General features: G+C 41.1%; 1 protein-coding gene across 2 annotated transcripts in view; it reads right to left on the bottom strand.

Moving 5' to 3' along the window:
- The window catches only part of SHROOM3 (shroom family member 3), a 433,756-nt gene that overhangs the window by 285,580 nt on the left and 126,813 nt on the right, over nt 1-21,363 (bottom strand). The window lies entirely within an intron of this gene.

Below are 21,363 nucleotides of genomic sequence, written 5' to 3'. Positions count from 1 at the left end.
CACTCTAGACGTCCAATCTTTATACACAATAATAGACCACAAACACGGAATTGAAGCAATGACCATACAACTAGAAAAAAGCAACGAATTTCAAAAAGAACAAATAAGCTACATAGCCGAAGGGGTCCAATTAATCCTAGGACACAACTACTTCTCCTTTGACTCCGCCTACTACCTACAAATCAGGGGCACAGCCATGGGCACCAGATTCGCCCCTAGCTATGCAAACCTCTTCATGTCACAATGGGAAGATGACCACATAAAGCATCGGCTGGGGACGGATCTGGTGCTATGGAAACGCTACATTGACGATGTAGTCTTCATCTGGCAGAAAAGTGAAATCGACCTGAAAAAATTCCTGGAAGAAATAAATGATAACCAAATAAACCTACAATTCACAGCCAATATAAACAAAACTGAAATAGAATTTCTGGACCTAAATATCAAAGTAGAAGACAATAAACTTACATGCTGCACCTTTCACAAACCAACAGCAAAAAACAGTTTCATCCTTTACTCGAGCTGCCACCTCCCAAGATGGCTCAACAATATACCCGAGAGCCAATTCAGACGTCTGAGACGCAACTGTACCAAAGACGATATATTCGAAAAAGAGGCTGAGACCCTAAAAGCACAATTCATTGAAAAAGAATATCCCCCAACTAAAATTGAGACATCTCTTACAAAGGTAAGAAAATTAGATAGAACCTCCTTTTTCAACTATAACCCCGAGGAAAAAACAAAGACACAAATACAAACAAATGAAACCCCAAAGCTTATATTACCCTTCAGCACACAACACAAAAATATTGAAAAAATCATCAATACTCATTGGCACCACATTCAAAAAGACAAAACGATAGGCGCCTCTATCTCCACGAAACCCCACATTATATACATAAAGGCCCCAAACCTAAGTCTGAAAATTGCGCCGTCTGTCAAACCACCACACAAAAAACACCATCTAACAATAAATACATGGCAAAAACTCAAAGGATTCTATAGATGTAATCAATGTTCTAATTGTAAAATTACCTCATTTCAGAAAAAAACTGAAAGAGTACAATCCACAACCACAACCCTAGAATACGAAATAAAAGAATTCCTCACCTGCAGCAGCACAAATTTAATCTACATCATTACCTGTCCCTGCAAAAAACAGTACATCGGCAGAACAAAAAGAACTCTAAAAAAACGAATATCAGAACACATAAACAATATCAAAAAAGGCCTTGAAACCCACTCACTCTCCAAACACTTCAAAACACACCACAAACAAGATCCATCAGGACTATCTTTTGCAGCACTGGAAAACGTAAAAATAGACTGGAGAGGAGGAAACCACATAGCCAAGATGTCCCGCATTGAATCGAAATTTATCTTTGAATTCAATACAATCATACCAGGAGGCCTAAACGCTGACTTTGAACTATTCGGGTTCTTATAAACTATCCCCAGAGTGGCTGCCCCCAAATTGACTAGCGGTAGGCGTCCGGCTGTCTACCAGCACCCCTACCGACATTTGATACGTGGCCGCCACCCCACCAACACAACAAAATAACACAGAAAGAAGGAAATCCCACACCAAAAAAGATTGTGAAACCTACCATCTCAAATGTAATAACATCCTACAAAAATTACACAACCCAAGACTGAGTCCTACAACTGGACAAACACAGTAACACCATAAGACACCCCAACATGGACCCCCAGACTACATAATAGGAATCCCAAACACACATAACCAATGAAACACACAATTTATATAATAAATTTGGATCCCAAAAACCGCATCTAAACCCTGAATTAAAAATTGAGGAATTATGAGCACCATCACATTGGACAACACATCTAGTAATAACAATGAGCCCAACTCCTCCACTAGCACCTATCACATAACACACTACCCTAACACCACCACCTAACACACCCCTGTCAACACACACTACACCACACCCCCCATTAGACACCATCACCCCACAAAACACTCCGCTGAAACAAAACACAGTAACACTGTAGGTAAGACACAAACACAAAAATCACACCAGGCCCCTTGGACACCAACTATCCCCCAATCCCCCAAATCCCCCTAAACACATTGCTGAAAAAACGCACCACAGAAACACACCATACAAATTTGAGTAATGAATCCTGGACCATAATTGAGTAAAACACCCCCCCCCCCCTCCCCAATTAATTATTTCCCCCACCAAACACCCAGAATGGAACGCACTATCCCAATCACCCACCGCACCTGTAACTAATCCCCCCGCCAACACCTAATATAACACACTGTTATAATCACCAAACGCACCAACACATAACAAAACTGTACAACAAACAATACAAGACATCTTAGATACCAAATTTCCCAAAATAAATAAAAAACACAACGCGGACAAAATACCGCAAGAAAGATCAAAAGCACAGAATTTAAAATACATTAAAGACTATTAACCAATAAAGAACAACCCACTAACAAAAATGCACACTAAGGTCCCCAAGCAGGCCCGATCACAAAAAAATATAAGAACACAAAAATACAAAAATACAAAAATGCACAATTAGCAGAAGCCGCAGCGGTACCGCAGCAAACACAGACACTGCAAGAAAAAACCGCAAAATTAAGTCAGAAACCATTAATTAACAAAGAATTTAAAAACAGCAAATAAAAGAAGATACCTAATTAGTACTTATCCAGATCTTCAATGGAACCACCACATCCAAAAGTCCGGACCATATAAAATAAGATCCAGTCCAGGTCTTTGAAAGATCCACCAGCAGCATAAAAGGCAGGACAACGGCAGTCAGAGGGCTACCACTGATGAAGAAGGCAGCGCAGTCCTTCGAAACGCGTCTGGTGACCTCCCTCTGAAAACCTGCCAATAACCTCAATTTGGAAGCGCTTCCGAATTCCATCTGAATCTTCCGGATCGAAAAAGAGCACCAACAAATAACTTAAAACCAAGTCCGGCTAAGACCCGTGAGACACCGAAGAAGTGACGTCATCTCCACGAGGCACGCCGAAAAGACCGGGAAAATAAACACTGCAGAGCGCAGCAAGGCTGCTCCAATAACCAGGACACCTCGCCAAGAAAGGTAAAACAGTCAGGGTGCAGTTTTCCTTAATGTGTGGGACGCCACACTAAGTACAGCACCCGACTGACATACCATTTATATACATTTTTATATTTTTACATTTTTGTATTCTATACGTATTCTATACATATTTTTAGCCCCTTTTTTTCACCGCTCCATCTATTATATACCTCCTATGTGACCAAGACCGGAGGTAAAGATAGACAATTTGTATCAATTTTTATGGATTACATACAAATGGACACAACCACTCATTGTATCCACGGAAGGTGAAAACCGCTACTAGACAATTACTGCAGTGCCACACTTCGACTCTGCATATATTTGCTATTTTTGCTACTCTTGTGATTTTTGTTACTCTTGTGATTATAATTTTTGGTACACATATTTTTGAACATATCTCTGGCATTGTGCATCTGCAACGTTGTATATGACAAAACATTATTTTTATTTTTACTGTTATTTTTATTTATGAGAACCTCATCCTTTGGACTTCCATATTTTTAGAACCTCCACATATTTTTAGAACCTCCACCTCTTTATTCCCCACTCCTAAAACATATCCTTACAAAATAAATACAGATTTTACTATCCCACATACTGCCTCTTTAGCATTATTGATAGATGTAGAGTGCCGGTTCTTCCACTATATATTTTTATTGTTACAAACCGCTTCCTGATCGGGTGAATCAGTATAGAACCAGAGCACCTATACATTGTACTGACAAGGTGAGCCACCAATAACATACCATTGCTGAACAGATGCCACAAGTCACTGCAGAGACCCTCTATATAAAAAGAATCGCAAAGTATGGGGAAAAAAATCAAAGACTAGTTTGCAAGATTAAATTGCTGCCACCACACACAATAGTCCTTAAAAGGACCTTTGGGTCTTTGAAACGTTTTAAAATTGAATAAATTGCAATCACAAACTCCCTACACTATCTGTCCCTTCCTAAGCTCAGCTCTCCCTGACTTGCAATGAGCCAACCCAGGTCATCCGGTGCTATATAGCACCCGATGGCGCGTTCCAGCCAGCCAATCACTGTAATGTCAGTAGCCAACATGGATACTGGCATTACAGTGATGGCAGTACTTACCTGCACATTTATTAGCAGCTTAGCAGCCGCAAAACATGCGGGGAGGAGACTCAAGCATGGCGCTCGAACACATGCGGTACTTTGCCGAATACTGCCATGTGCCGAGCATAGAGATGCTCAAGCTGAAACAGGTATTCGGCCGAGCATGCTCGCTCAACACTAGACCTAACCCCTCAGCTGAACACCGTAAAAAAAAATAAAACTAAAAACAGTGCCAAAAAAACTATTTATCGCAATATCCTTATATCGCAAAAATTGCAACACCAAGCAATCAAAAAGGCGTATGTCCCCAAAATAGTACCAATCAAACTATCACCTCATCTCGCAAAAAATAAGATTCTACCTAAGACAATCTGTCAATAAATAAAAAAACTATGACTCTCAGAAAATAGAGACACTGAAATATGATTTTTTTTTTGCTTCAAAACTGCTATTATTGTGTTAAAGTGAAATAACAAAAAAATACATATTAGGTATTTCCGCATGCATAACAACCTGCTCTATAAAAATATCACATGACCTAACCCCTCAGGTAAACACTGGAAAAAATAAAAAAATAAAAACTGCCAAAAAAGCAATTTTTGCCACCTAACATCACATAAAATGCAACACCAAGCAATCAAAAATGCATATGCCCCCCAAAATAGTACCAATCAAACCGTCACCTCATCCCGCAAAAAATGAGATTCTACCTAAGGCAATCGGTCGGAAAAAAAAAAAAACTATGGCTCTCAGATTCGGGAGACACTAAAACATCACTTTTTTGGTTTCAAAAATGCTATTATTGTGTAAAACTTAAATAAATGAGAAAAAGTATACATATTAGTTATTGCCACGTTCCTAACGATCTGCCCTATAAAAATGTCACATGACCTAACTCCTTATGTGAACACTGTAAAAATAAATAAATAAAAACTGTGCCCCATAAAGTGTAATAATGAATGATCAAAAAATCATATGTACCCAAAAATGGTACCAATAAAAACCTCAACTCTTCCTGCAAAAAAAACTAATCATCTTGATCAGCAGGAAAAAAAAATGGAGACACAAAAACATTTTTTTTTTCAAAAATGCTTTATTATGTAAAACTGAAACAAACACATGATCTGCCCTGTCAGATGAATGTTGTAAAAAATAAAAAATAAAAACATTGCCAAAACAGCAATTTTTTGTTACCTTGCCTCACGGAAAACATAATATAGAGAAATAAAAAATCATATGTACCCAAAAATAGTACCCAAAAACTGGAACCTTATCCCCTAGTTTCTACTGTAATGGGGCATTAGAGGGGCTTCAAATGAGACATAGTACCTAAAAACCGGTCCAGCAAAATCTGCATTCCAAAAACCATATGGTGCTTCTTTTCTTCTCCACCCTGTCGTGTGCCTTTACATCGGTTTACAACCACATGTGGGGTGTTTCTGTAAACTGCAGAATCAGGGTAATACATATTGAGTTTTGTTTGGCTGTTAACCCTTGATGTGCTAAAGAAAAAAATGGATTAAAATGGAAAATCTGCCCAAAAAGTTAAATTTAGAAATGTTATCTCCATTTTACTTTAATTCTTGTGGAACACCAGTTTTGAGTAACTTGAGGGGTGTAGTTTCTACAATGGGGTCATTTATGGGTGGTTTCTACTATGTAAGCCCCATAAAGTGATTTTAGACCTGAACTGGTCCTTAGAAAGTGGATTTTGGAAGTTTTATTTAAAATTTTAAGAATTGCTTCAAAGATTCTAAGCCATCTAACGTCCTAAAAAAAAAAAAAAAAAAAAAACATTTACAAAATGATGCCAACATAAATTAGACATATGGGGAATGTTAAGCAATAAATATTTTATGAGGTATTACTTTCGGTTTTAAAAACAGAGAAATCGTAATTTTGGATAAGTAAAAGTGTTCCAACATTATAAAAGTGACACATGTCAGATTTGCAAAAAAATTCCTGGGGTGGAAGGGGTTAAACACACATGGGGTTATGGGAAAGAAAAAATGGTTTGGGGACCAACCATCCAAAAATTATGTGTTAACTTGGGCAGAATGTATGCACACGTGATAATTGTTAGAAGAAAAAGTACCTTGTTCTGAACAAGCTTAGAAAAAGTCTCCCTTTTAATTGAGAGCAGCATAAATACAGCTAAGGTAATATTAGCATGTGGCTGCAACAGAAGTGGTTATTGATGTAAAATGCTTGTACTATAATGCACAGTATAACATCAGACAGATGTAAAGCACTGAAAAATGTGTACTTGCTCAGCACAGAAAAATGGTGCGTGCAATAAAAATATGTAGAAAACTTGGTTTTGAACAAAAAAATCAGTTGTTCAAATTAGAAAAAAAATAATATTTTTTTCTTGCCCGTGACTTGTTTCGTAAAATCGCAAAACTGCTTAGAAGGTGCTGCAGCAGCCAAAAACTCGTTGAGCGATTAATCTTCTGCCCACAACACCAATGTGTAATTTGCATCTATGTTTACTTGTATAACAATGGGGTTATTGCTGGAAACTGGTTGTGCTATAATGCAATGTGTTTAATAACATGGTGGGAGTTATGGAGGAGTGGAGAATGTGTATATCATACTGAAGTGGCAGTGGTGACAAGGGCTGGGACTGCGGTGGATGGAGAGCATCTTCAGGACATTTTGTGGGGGGAGGGAAGGGGGTTATGGGGGTTTCTGTATTGTAAAAATTTGTAAAATGTTAATAAAAAAGACTTACAAAAATGTGCAATTGCTCAGCAGCAGGATGCTATTGGCGCCCTGTGTTGGTAATAATCATAATAATAATTAGAGATGAGTGAATCGAATCCTACAATAAATTCAGGATAAATTCGATTCGCCTAGAAGCCGAATTTTCTCATGCTTCATGTCAGCGAATCGATTTAACCTGAAATAGTATAAAAAACTAAAAAATTCTAACTTACCCACTCCATTTGCTCGCGACGGGCCGCCAGCCTGCATCTTGCTTGAAGATCTCGGATGAAATCCCGTGCGGAGCGAGATTACATCATCATGCCGGCCAGCGTGATGATGTCATAAGTTACCACGCCAGCCGGCATGATGACGTAATCTTGTACCACATAGGATTTCGGTCGAGATCTTCAAGCAAGATGGCGGTGGCCGCCCGTCGCGAGCAAATAGAGGCAGTAAGTTTGATTTAAAAAATGTATTGTTAATTTTGCACTCAGATGCCGCGATCATGTATGCGCTCAGATGCGCTATTGCAGCTCCCTGTCATTGCACCCGCTGCTTACAAAAAAGCGCTTTGTGACAAAGTAATTAATCACAAAGTGAATTTTTGGGTGAAATGAACCGAATCGAACTTTTAAGAAATGTGCTTATCTCTAATAATAATAATATGTACAGTGGTCCCTCAAGTTACAATACTAATTGGTTCCAGGACAACCATTGGTAATTGGTTCCAAAGCCCCAAATGTCATCCAAGATAAAAAGAAAATGAAGATTTAAGAAAAAAAAGCAGATAATTAAAGGGCTTCTGTCACCCCCCCAAAACTCATTTTTCATTTTTGGGCATATTAAAATCCTTATTGGATGACTATTCCCTATATAGGGCTCTTACCTTGTTCTGTGGCTTCGTTTCATTAAAAATCAAGCTTTTAAAATATGCAAATGACTTCACTACCAGCAAGTAGGGCGTCCACTTGCTGGTAGACGCCGCATCCTTCTTTTAAAAAAATGCCCCCCCCCCCTCCGGCTGGCCCTGTCTGCAATTCAAATTCCGCGCCTGCGCCTTACGTGTCTTCATTCGGCGCAGGTGCTCTGAGAGAAGGACGCTTGCTTCCTCAGCACTTCCTCAGTGCGCCTGCGCCAATGACGTCACCTCTAAACCCGAAAGAGAAGACGTCATCAGCGCAGGCGCACTAGGTTGAGATTCTGTAGCAGCTTATTATTAACGACCCTTGACGCACTAGTATATCAGGGCGGCAGGTGTCTTGCCGACCTTTGACGTACCTGCACGTCATGATGATCAGGCAGGCACAGGAGCTGTGCATGCCTGATCAATGCAGGGGCCCAACTGTGACTAAATGGTGGATTAACCCTTTATATGCCACGATCAGCGCTGACTGCGGCACATAAGAGGATCACAGGGGGGCTGTCACGCTGCAGTGACAGGGGGCCGATGGTTGCCATAGCAACCCCAACCCTTGCAAAGGCCTTAGGGTCTGCCATGTACATGTAAGGGGGTTAGACATGTCTCTAGTATATACCGCAGCCTGTCCTATTATTTGTATACCCTGTGTTCCACCGTTTGCTATGTAACAGAGGTTGGTTTTAAGTTATGCATTTATCTGTGTAGAATGAATATATTATTATATGTGACTGAATGCACTGAGCATGCTCAGACAGTCTGAGTCAGATGTTGCAGAAAGGGCTAGAAAGGAGTAGAGATGGAAAGTTAGAATCTTTTAAATGAATCCTTTCATTTGAATCAGTTCATTCTAAAGAACAGATTCATAAATCGAATCTTTGATTCACTTGCTGAGTCGGCTGACAAGCAAGTGAACCGAAGGTCAGGAGCGCCTGATCCTCACTGCGCATGCGCACTGCGCAGTAACACGCTTTGACACAGTTGATCGCGCGGATTCACGCGTCACCCGCAGTTCAAGTGATAACATACATTGGCTGATCTAATAGATCGGATTCGGCTCAATCAGACTGGAGGGGTAAATAATATAATTAAAATGGAGGTTTAAATGTGTTATTTTATTTTTAAAAAAGACATCTCTTCAGTTATATAGCATTAGCCACTGAATGAGACAGATGTTTCAGAAGGGATGTCTGTACCTACCTTTAACATACATAATACATATATCGTTGAGAAGCCAATTTGATCCTAAAGGGTTAAATAAATCTGAATGAGGATCTTGTCTAATCTAAACTCTGTGTGTGTCAATTCTCTTATATCATTCTCTCTGCTGACTGTCTAGCTGTCTGTCCCTTATCACTGCTGCAACCTGGTCATTAGACTGTATTGTGTGGAGGTGACACACGATTCTTTTACAGTGAGGAACAGAAGTATTTGAAGTTCTCACACTTAGAAATCATGGAGGGGTCTGAAATTCACATTGTAGGTGCATTCCCACTCTGAGAGACAGAGTTAAAAACTATTTTTGGGTCTTGCACTGCTGAACATAAGTATTTGAACACCTGAGAAAATCAGTGTTAATATTTGGTACAGAAGCCTTTGTTTGCAATTACAGATGTCAAACGTTTCCTGTAGTTCTTGACCAGGTTGGCACACACTGCAACAGGGATTTTGGCCCACTCTTCCACACAGATATCTTCTAGATCTGTCAGGTTTCGGGGCTGTCGCTGAGCAACACAGAGTTTCAGCTCCCTCCAAAGATGTTCTATTGGATTTAGGTCTGGAGACTGGCTAGGCCACTCCAGAACCTTGATATGCTTCTTACGGAGCCACTCCTTGGTTATCCTGGCTGTGTGCTTCGGGTCGTTGTCATGTTGGAAGACTCAACCACGACCCATCTTCAATGCTCTGACAGAGAGAAGGAAGTTGTTGCTCAAAATCTCACAATAAATGGCCCCATTCATCCTCTCCTTAGTACAGTGCAGTCGTCCTGTCCCCTTCACAGAAAAGCACTCCCAAAGCATGATGTTACCACCCCCATGCTTCACAGTAGGGATGGTGTTCTTGGGATGCAACTCATCCTTCTTTTCCCTCCAAAAACGACAAGTGAAGTTTAGACCAAAAAGTTCTACTTTGGTCTCATCTGACCACATGACTTTTTCCCATGCCTGCAAACTTCAGATGGGCCTGGACATGTGATGACTTGAGCAGGGGAACCTTCCATACAATGCATGATATGAAACCATGACGACGTAGTGTTCTACCGACAGTGACCTTTGAAACTGTGGTCCCAGCTCTCTTCATGTCATTCACCAGCTCCTCTCTTGTAGTTCTGGGCTGATTCCTCAACTTTCTTATTATCAGTGATACCCCACGAGGTGAGATCTTGCATGGAGCCCCAGTCCAAAGGAGACTGACAGTCATTTTTAGCCTCTACCATTTTCTAACAATTGCTCCAACAGTTTATCTGTTTTCAACAAGCTGCTTGGCAATTTTGTGGAGGTCCACAATTTTGTCTCTAGTGTCTTGACAGCTCTTTGGTAGTAGTTGGTGTCTGACTGACTGTGGGGTGGACAGGTGTCTTTAAAGAGCTCAGACAGGTGCTACTAAGTTAGATTAATGAGTGGAGTACAGTCGTGGCCAAAAGTTTTGAGAATTACATAAATATTGGAAATAGGAAAAGTTACTGCTTAAGTTTTTATAATAGCAATTTGCATATACTCCAGAATGTTATGAAGAGTGATCAGATGAATTGCATAGTCCTTCTTTGCCATGAAAATTAACTTAATCCCCAAAAAAACTTTCCACTACATTTCATTGCTGTCATTAAAGGACCTGCTGAGATCATTTCAGTAATCGTCTTGTTAACTTAGGTGAGAATGCTAACAAGCACAAGGCTGGAGATCATTATGTCAGGCTGATTGGGTTAAAATGGCAGACTTGACCTGTTAAAAGAAGGGTGATGCTTGAAATCATTGTTCTTCCATTGTTAACCATGGTGACCTGCAAAGAAATGCATGCAGCCATCATTGCGTTGCATAAAAATGGCTTCACAGGCAAGGATATTGTGGCTACTAAGATTGCACCTCAATCAACAATTTATAGGATCATCAAGAACTTCAAGGAAAGTGGTTCAATTCTTGTTAAGAAGGCTTCAGGGCGTCCAAGAAAGTCCAGCAAGCGCCAGGATCATCTCCTAAAAAGTATTCAGCTGCGGGATCAGAGTGCCACCAGTGCAGAGCTTGTTCAGGAATGTGTGAGCGCATCTGCACGCACAGTGAGGCGAAGACTTTTGGAAGATGGCCTGGTGTCAAGAAGGGCAGCAAAGAAGCCACTTCTCTCCAAAAAAAACATCAAGGACAGATTGATCTTCTGCAGGAAATATGGTGAATGGACTGCTGAGGACTGGGGCAAAGTCATATTCTCCGATGAAGCCTCTTTCCGATTGTTTGGGGCATCAGGAAAAGGCTTGTCCGGAGAAGAAAAGGTGAGCGCTACCATCAGTCATGTATCATGCCAACAGTAAAGCATCCTGAGACCATTCATGTGTGGGGTTGCTTCTCATCCAAGGGAGTGGGCTTACTCACAATGTTGCCCAAAAACACAGCCATGAATAAAGAATGGTACCAAAACCCCCTTCAACAGCAACTTCTTCCAACAATCCAACAACAGTTTGGTGAAGAACAATGCATTTTCCAGCACGATGGAGCACCGTGCCATAAGGCAAAAGTGATAACTAAGTGGCTCAGGGACCAAAACATTGACATTTTGGGTCCATGGCCTGGAAACTCCCCAGATCTTAATCCCATTGAGAACTTGTGGTCAATCCTCAAGAGGCGGGTGGACAAACAAAAACCCACTAATTCTGACAAACTCCAAGAAGTGATTATGAAAGAATGGGTTGCTATCAGTCAGGAATTGGCCCAGAAGTTGATTGAGAGCATGCCCAATCGAATTGCAGAGGTCCTGAAAAAGAAGGGCCAACACTGCAAATACTGACTCTTTGCATAAATGTCATGTAATTGTCGATAAAAGCCTTTGAAACGTATGAAGTGCGTGTAATTATATTTCACTACATCACAGAAACAACTGAAACAAAGATCTAAAAGCAGTTTAGCAGCAAACTTTGTGAAAACTAATATTTGTGTCATTCTCAAAACTTTTGGCCATGACTGTAGAGGTGGACTTTTTAAAGGCACAGTAACAGGTCTTTGAGAGCTGTTTCTGAGGTGTTCAAATACTTATGTTCAGCAGTCCAAGACAAATACATTCTTTAAAAATCATAAAATTAGATTTCCTGTTTTTTTATTTATTTATTCTGTCTCTCAGAGTGGAAATGCACCTAGAATGTGAATTTCAGACCCCTCCATGATTTCTAAGTGGGAGAACTTGTAAAATCGCAGGGTGTTCAAATACATCTGTTTCTCAGAGACTGAGCTGTTTCAAACGGATCAGCTCAGGGTACTTTCACACTTTCGTTAAACTTTTCTGGTATTGAGTTCCGTCCTGGGGACTCAATACTGGAAAAAAAATTATCAATTTTATTCTAATGCATTCTGAATGGAGAGCAATTCGTTCAGTATGCATCAGGAGGCATCAGTTCAGTCACTGTCTGTTTTTTTGATGGAGAAAATACAGCAGCATTCTCCGTCCAAAATTCCGGAACACTTGCCGAAATGCCGGATCCGGCATTATTTTCCATTGAAATGCATTAATGCCGGATGCGGCCTCAAGTGTTCCGGAAAAACGGATCCGGTTTTGTGGCAACCGAACTGCCTGCCGGAATCCAACAACGCAAGTCTGAAAGTACCCTCAGTCAGATGAATCGACCCCTCCAGTTCAGTGAAAAGAATCGATTCAAAAGAACGATTCGTTCATGAACCGAACATCTCTAGAAAGGAGGGGGCAGAGCTTGGTGCTGACAGGATTTAAGGCTGTGAGGAACTGTTATGGAGAAGGATGAAAGGAGAATCTGAAAAGATTGTAGAGATCCCTGATAGGAGAGTCGTCAAGGAGAGCGGCATCTAGAGAGAAATGAGACAACACAGCTACAGGAGAGCGGCTGAGAGTGGCTGGGACTCCTATCATTGAGAGGTGGCAGTTGGAGGCTGAAGGGGAGACCAGTGTCAGTGGTTTGTGGAGATCTGCACAGACTGATATTGTGTCACTGTACAGCCCAGACACTCATTTAAACTCTTGTTCCTGATCATTATACAGTGTAAACATGAGAGCAAACAACCACCAAATGAGAAAATGCTTCTTTGATGACTGATCGAATCATTTATGCAGCAGTCAAAGAAATGAACGCTTGTCAGAAGCACATCTACACGTATAAACAGGTAATGTGCTGCCAGCATAATGTTCAGTGTCATTCAGCCGCCTCCATTCATTGTGAAGTGCAAATGAGCATAACAAGCACCAATCGATCTGCATATCGTTAATCGGCACTTGACATGGACAGAAAATCTGCCCATGTAAAAGGACCTTTAGCCACCTTCTATGTTTAAAAGTTGTTCATAATCTCTAGATTATACAGGGTGGGCCATTTATATGGATACACCTTAATAAAATGGGAATGGTTGGTGATATTGACTTCCTGTTCGTGGCACGATTAGTATATGTGAGGGGGGAAACTTTTCAAGATGGGTGGTGACCATGGCGGCCATTTTGAAGTCGGCCATTTTGAATCCAACTTTTGTTTTTTCAATAGGAAGAGGGTCATGCGACACATCAAACTTATTAGGAATTTCACAAGAAAAACAATGGTGTGCTTGGTTTTGACATAACTTTATTCTTTTATGAGTTATTTACAAGTTTCTGACCACTTATAAAATGTGTTCAATGTGCTGCCCATTGTGTTGGACTGTCAATGCAACCCTCTTCTCCCACTCTTCACACACTGATAGCAACACCGCAGGAGAAATGCTAGCACAGGCTTCCAGTATCCGTAGTTTCAGGTGCTGCACATCTCGTATCTTCACAGCATAGACAATTGCCTTCAGATACAAGACGTGCAGCACCTGAAACTACGGATACTGGAAGCCTGTGCTAGCATTTCTCCTGCGCTGTTGCTATCAGTGTGTGAAGAGTGGGAGAAGAGGGTTGCATTGACAGTCCAACACAATGGGCAGCACATTGAACACATTTTATAAGTGGTCAGAAGCTTGTAAATAACTCATGAAAGAATAAAGTTACGTTAAAACCAAGCACACCATTGTTTTTCTTGTGAAATTCCCAATAAGTTTGATGTGTCACATGACCCTCTTCCTATTGAAAAAAACTAAAGTTGGATTCAAAATGGCCGACTTCAAAATGGCCGCCATGGTCACCACCCATCTTGAAAAGTTTCCCCCCTCACATATACTAATGTGCCACAAACAGGAAGTTAATATCACCAACTATTCCCATTTTATTAAGGTGTATCCATATAAATGGCCCATCCTGTATTCTGAGTATTTCTTCGTCTAGAGAAGTCAGGTTTTCTAAAGTTTGAAAAACTGAGAACTATTTGGAGCTGCTGCTGTGATTTATTGTTCACATTTAATAGAAATACTTTGCAGCTGCAATGTGTGAATGAACCGTTGCTTTTCACAATTTTACGTATTTTACAATTTTGAGGATCTAGTATGTCCCCTGCTGTGTGAAGATGAAATAGATCGAAGGCATCCATCTGGTTTTCAGTTTTAATTAGGGAAACGTAGATTTTTCTCCTGTTGTCTCTTCTAGTATGACAGGTTCACGGTCAGCCGGATATTCTGACCTGTTGGCTTGCTTATGGGTCAATGCATTTTATTGGTTTAGCACCATCCTTCAGAGCCTGTTTCTCCTGTTTCATGCCCTTCTTCTGTCACCCTTAAAACTTAATACATGGGACCATTTGGAAGCTTAACATTCTCTCAGTAACACCTGAGCAGGGAGTCAGCAGGGAGATGAGAAAAGCTAAAGTGCTTTCAAATGCCACTAAGAATAAATGTAATAGCATACTGTATCAGTGATTTTCGAACCATGTTTCCTAATTTTGCAGTTTGATACTACCACAAATTGCATTTTCTGTAATTTAATAAGAATAATATACTTTATACCCTTCTAACTATTTCCTTCTGGTTTTTGACTTCCCCATTTTACCAGCTTATAATGACTGACAATAATGTTAAGCAATGTTCAAGTATATGTGTTCAGAGAAAAGACTAATGAACCAGTGCTCTCAGAGAAGAAACTTTAACATATCTAAACCACTCTAAGATGTTTCAAACTATGTTACAGTATTATACTACGGGAATTGACTTTAAAGCACTTAAACCCCCTGTTTTTTGTATTTTTTCCCTTTTCACCATTGACTATGTTTTCATTTTTTGCCATGGTTTGATAAGGACTGTATCCCACAAGGACTATATCCTTATTGTAAGAAAAAGCAGCCCCATGTCAGCCTATTGGTAGTTGCCATCGACCCAGATCCCACCTGCAGTGACTGAGGGTCCAGGCTTAATATGCCTTAACCTTATTTTTGCATGATGAAGCCAAGAAGATGGAGCCAGAATGTAACATGTGCAAGATGCCAATGATGACGTGTTATGATAGGGCAGGGATGCCCAACCTTCGGCCCTCCAGCTGTTGAAAACCTATAATTCCCAGCATGCCTAGACAGCCTACAGCTATCAGCTTACAGCAGGGCATGGTGGGAGTTGTAGTTTTGCAACAGCTGGAGGGCCGCAGGTTGGCCATCTCTGCGATAAGGGAATATAGTGCCCCAGAGGAACACTAAAAAGGGTTAATTTAAGGTAAATGTTGTGATTTACTGTTAAAGAACTTATTTATTTGTGCACTATGTATACCTAATGGCAATGTGTGAGCAATATGTAGTTCACACTGGCAGAATTGCTTAGGTTACCAGGGTAATGGCCTTAGCCCACCCCCTGGTTAATGAGTGTTAGCTGAAAGAAGCTACAGGCAAGATGTGTGTGTGAGAGCTCCTGCAAAGTAGGCCCAGAGAGAAGCCTCATGAAGGAGACACTACTTTTGAGGCTAAACAGATGCTAGAAAGCTATTTAACTGAGAGAATATCCCTGAGGAAACAGACAACCATAGAAGGTCTAGAACCACCAAGGCTGTGCACTGGATTCAGACAGTAATATACAACTCAATTATATCATTAAAGACTTTACTGCTGTGGAAAGGTATAATTGCATCCAGCAACCCCCATGCTTTGAGATGGAGTGGTCATCCAGATCTAAGATCTGCACCCCTTAGACCAGGAATTGAAGGAGTTAACATGTACAGAATAGCATGCCTGTGGTTATCTTCAAAATACTGCAAAGTATTCATCATCATTGCCACTGCCTATGCACAGTAACTGGGAAAAGCCAGCTCTGTGCTATACCTCAGAACTGTCCCAGTTGCTGCCATCTGTGCTGGAACTCCCATCATCCGACCGAAAGAAACTATTCTTTGGGTACCCCACCTAACACCAGGCAGGAGCTCCCAAAGAGAGTGATGAGAAGTACGCTACTTTTCCCAGCTCACAAAACTTTTCCAAGGTGGAGGAAAAAGGGGGAGTGGCGTGGGCGAGGAAGGGGGCAAGGGGGCAGGGCGGCCAGTCCATCTCATTCATCATTTTCTACACCTGTTTTTGGCATAGAAAATTACTTAAATCTACGCCATCTCCCTAGCTCCCTCCTAGATTTAAAAGGGTTCTGCAGTTTGTTTAAACTGATGATCTATCCTCTGGATAGATCATCAGCATCTGATCGGCGTGGGTCCGACAGCCGGAACCCCCGCTGATCAGCTGTTTGAGAAGGTAGTGGCGCTCCAGGAGCGCCGCGGCCTTCTCACTGTTTACCGCAGGCCCAGTGACGTCACGACTAGTGTTTCTCGAGTAACGTCAGTTCCGAGAACCGTCCACAAATTCCAATAATGTCCGCAAGCAAGTCGAACGCCTCTACATAATTTAGGCTCAAGTTCAGGGTTATTATCTTAATAAATGACCCCATAAATGTCTTGCTATGCTTTATATATTGCATTTTTATGAGGTTGGCAGAAGTTTTCTTCTTCTTGCCCATCATGTCAATACACTTGCTTTAGTACATACAGGCCCGGTGCTATAATAAGGCAGACCAAGCAGCCGCCTTAGGGCGCTGAGAAGGGGGGGCAGAAAAATGAAACTTTTTTATTTTTTTTCATTAATCACTTGCATGCCGCCGGCCACCTGCGGCTGTTCTCCTTTGTGTGGTGGTCCTCATATGTTCTCTCTGGGCTCCCGAGTCCTGACAAGTTGTTTGAGGACCTTTCCAACTCTGCCAATCAGTGGCCGCAGCTGTGTCACGGCAGGGATTTCCTGCTGAGCCATTCACTGTTCTGGCACATGACACAGCTGCAGCCACTGATTGGCTGAGTGGGAAAGGTCCTCAAAGACTTGTCGGGAGCACAGAGAGAAGATACCAGGACCACACAGAGGGGAAGGGGAGCTGCTGCAGATGGGAACAGGCCCAGGTGAGGGGCATAATTATTTTTTTTACACAACATTAATAGAGGGGGTGATGTGACATGGGGGGGGGGGGAGAAATGCGCTATGGAGGGGGTTGAAATGTGACATGGGGGGGGGAATGTGACACAAAGCGGGTGATGTAAAAAGCAGGGGGTGATGTGACATGGAGGGGGAGAAATGTCACATTTCTCCCCCTCCATGTCACATAACCCCCTGCTTTTTACATCACCCGCTTTGTGTCACATTCCCCCCCGTGTCACATTCCCCCCCCCATGTCACATTTCAACCCCCCCCATGTCACATTTCAACCCCCTCCATGTCATATCACGCCCTCCTTTTTACATCACCCCCACCGAATTGTGGAGGGGTGCCAAAATGTAGCTTCGCTTGTGTGTGCAAAAATCCTTGCACCGGCCCTGAGTACATAGTATATGCAAAAGAAACCAGGCAGGACAAGGGCAATGTTGCTGGTTTTGCCCCAGGTAATTCTACAGGAATGTTGGGTAATTGTCCCAGAACAAAACAGCACGTGAAGCCTTTTTGTCTTAATCTAACAATAAACATTCAGCTGCTGCGGCTGCAACGTAACCTTACAGAGTCTCACTTTTCAGACAGCGCATAGGTCCAGAAAGTGTTTCGTCTGGTAAATATACAGTCCCATTATAAGTGAGCAAACCAGTTATTAAATACACAGCATTGTTAGAATTTTTTTTCCAATAAACCTAAAATCAAACAAACAAGGTGTGAAATAAAGAGATTACTCATACCAAAAACCATTGTGCTTGTTTTCCAATTCTCATTTTACTGTATGGCTAAGAAATAGTGGATAGGATAGTCAGATTCAGTTGAAGGATATATATGCATAGAATATGAAATAATGCACATTAGACTAGGGTACAAAGAAACAGTATTATCAACCCAAAGAAAACAATGTATGCCTGGTTTATAGAGGGTGTGTACAATACACAAGAAATTTATTTTCATGTATAATAAGGCAAGTCTGGAGATGTTTAAAATAAAGCTCAACCTTGAAGTCACTATTGAAGAAAATTTTAAAGAGTTGCCTAAAGGCCCCTCTACATGGCCTAATGTAGCAAGCAATTGTGGTGAAGGAAGCACTACTTCCTGATAGGATTGAGCGAACCCGAACTGCAAAGTTCAGGTTTGTACCGAACTTTGCAAGTTCGGGTACCCGAACCCGGACTTTTTCACTGAAGTTCGGGTTCAGTGTTACGGTGATTTTATTATTTTCCATTATAACATGGTTTTAACGGAAAATAATAGCATTCTTAAGACAGAATGCTAAATAAAATGGCCATTGAGGGGTTAAAAATATTATTTTTTAAATCATCCTCATCGCGCAGCTGGTATCCTCTTTCTTCCTTCTGCAGGACCTGCAAAAGGACCTGCGATGACGTCACCACGTGGTGAGCGCGGTGACGTCATCGAAGGTCCTTTTGCAAGTCCTGCGGAAAAAAGGGAATACCGGCTGTGCAATCAAGTGGATGAGGTGTTTTTTTTATTATTTTTACCCCCTCATTGGCTATTTTATTAAGCATTCTGTCTTAACAATGCTATTATTTTCCGTTATAACCATGTTATAATGAAAAATAATAAAATCACCCAAACACCGAACCTGAACCCGAACTTCAGTGAAAAAGTCCGTGTTCCGTGTGCTTCCTTCACCACAATTGCTTGCTATTAAAAAAAAAGTGAAGTTAGGGTCCCCCTTGACTTTAATTGGGTCCGGGTTCAGGGTCAAGTTCGGGTCCCGAACCCGAACTTTCATCTGAAGTTCGGCCGAACCCGACAAACCCAAACTCCTACGGGTTCGCTCATCCCTAGTTCTTGACAATCGCTTGCTTGTCAGTTAAAAAGACTGTTACATTTACATGCAGTGATCTCCTCCACAGTGTGGGGAGAAGAGATAAATAATGCCATTGCTCGTTACCTTACAGAATAATTTTATCCTGGCAGCAGAGTATTGTTTATACAGCACAATCTCATGCTGGCAAACAATAATTTTAGGTGAATGCGCCAACAATCTTTTAACTAATGAACAAGAGTTTCAGTTGTTGATCAGGTAACTGGCGGCACCTTTACACAGAGAAATTATTACTAACGAGTGTCCATACGAATGCTAGGTAATCTGCTCAAACATCAGGCAGTGAAATGGCTTAACAGGTCTACTTTAATTTTCAGAAACAGGGCCACTTTTACTTCCTGGAAAGAAAAATTAAAGAGAGGATGAACAGTCAAAGTCCAAGGATGGACAATCCTAGAGCACAGAAGACCACTGAAAGGTCTAGTAGCAGAAATAAATATTTTTGGGAAAAGTCTTATTTTATTTTAGGACTAGTGGTACTCCTTTGTCAAGTGCAGAATTGTTTTGATGAGGATTTACCATTAAAAAAAGTATTTTCTTGTACTTTTAGAAAATTGTTTAGAAGATTGTTCTGTCTATGCCACTATTACTTTCCTATTGAGTTGGACTTCTTCTGGATATATGGACAATGGCAGCAGCCTGACACAGGAGGTACTTTGATGCTTAAAATAGAATTGTGTTATTCCAGCATAGCTTTGGAAGGTGAGCCTTTATGATCTCAGGGAAAGTGGGTGGAAGACTGAGCGTGTGGGCCACAAAAGATGGGAATGTGAGTGATGGTACTGGGGGAATGACCAGGAAGATGCACTGTGGGGAAAGAAGTATGCCAACTCATATGTCTGTTCACAGGTCTGGGGGTATGAGAAAAATGTAAGACACCATAATATAGAGCAGCAAGGGAAGCAGTGAGAGATTGCTTAATCCAAGTTTCAGTGAGGTCAGCAGGTTAATAAAACTTGAATTCAACTTGAATAAAACATGAATACAGTGGAGTTTGTTGCACACTGACCATTGATTCCAGTGTGCACAGTTAAAAGAGGGAAGAGAAGACACACAATAAATGTTAATGAGGTTTAAAGGATTTGGGTGAAGGAAGGAGAAAGGGAATGATGTGGAGAGAATGCAATGGAGGGGTAACAGGGCAGTAAGTGTAGAGGAAAATAGCACATAATAAAATGGACATAAATGCTATTAACATAGTGATATGTTAGCAATTGTGTTACAGTATCTCTCATAGCATACCTGTCTCACTGCCATGTTTAACATTGCCACAGCAACACTTTGCCTAAGATGACTTTTGCCCTCATGCCAACCCCATCACTAGCAATGATGGAAACTGTTTCATGAGTCTGTTGTTAAGTAACTGACTGATATCTATGTGATACTAGTTGACCTAAAATGTATTTTTAGAATCTGATTAAAGCATGTACAAACCGGATTCCAGAACGTAGATGACAGATCAAACGTTTAATCCAAGTAAATGTATCATTTTAAAGGAAAAATACGTTGATTCAAATTTTCACGGTGTCAACAAATCCCCAAAAAGTTGGGACAAGTAGCAATAAGAGGCTGGAAAAAGTAAATTTGAGCATAACGAAGAGCTGGAAGACCAATTAACACTAATTAGGTCAATTGGCAACATGATTGGGTATAAAAAGAGCTTCTCAGAGTGGCAGTGTCTCTCAGAAGCCAAGATGGGTAGAGGATCACCAATTCCCACAATGTTGCGCAGAAAGATAGTGGAGCAATATCAGAAAGGTGTTACCCAGCGAAAAATTGCAAAGACTTTGCATCTATCATCATCAACTGTGCATAACATCATCCGAAGATTCAGAGAATCTGGAACAATCTCTGTGCGTAAGGGTCAAGGCCGTAAAACCATACTGGATGCCTGTGATCTCCGGGCCCTTAAACGACACTGCACCACAAACAGGAATGCTACTGTAAAGGAAATCACAGAATGGGCTCAGGAATACTTCCAGAAACCATTGTCAGTGAACACAATCCACCGTGCCATCCGCCGTTGCCAGCTGAAACTCTACAGTGCAAAGAAGAAGCCATTTCTAAGCAAGATCCACAAGCTCAGGTGTTTTCACTGGGCCAGGGATAATTTAAAATGGAGTGTGTCAAAATGGAAGACTGTTCTGTGGTCAGACAAGTCACGATTCGAAGTTCTTTTTGGAAATCTGGGACG

Source organism: Bufo gargarizans, chromosome 1 (genome assembly GCF_014858855.1).
Source record: "Bufo gargarizans isolate SCDJY-AF-19 chromosome 1, ASM1485885v1, whole genome shotgun sequence".
Classification (NCBI taxonomy): domain Eukaryota; kingdom Metazoa; phylum Chordata; class Amphibia; order Anura; family Bufonidae; genus Bufo; species Bufo gargarizans.
The sequence above is the reverse complement of the archived record's forward strand: the minus strand, read 5'-3'. Positions and strand labels throughout refer to the sequence as shown.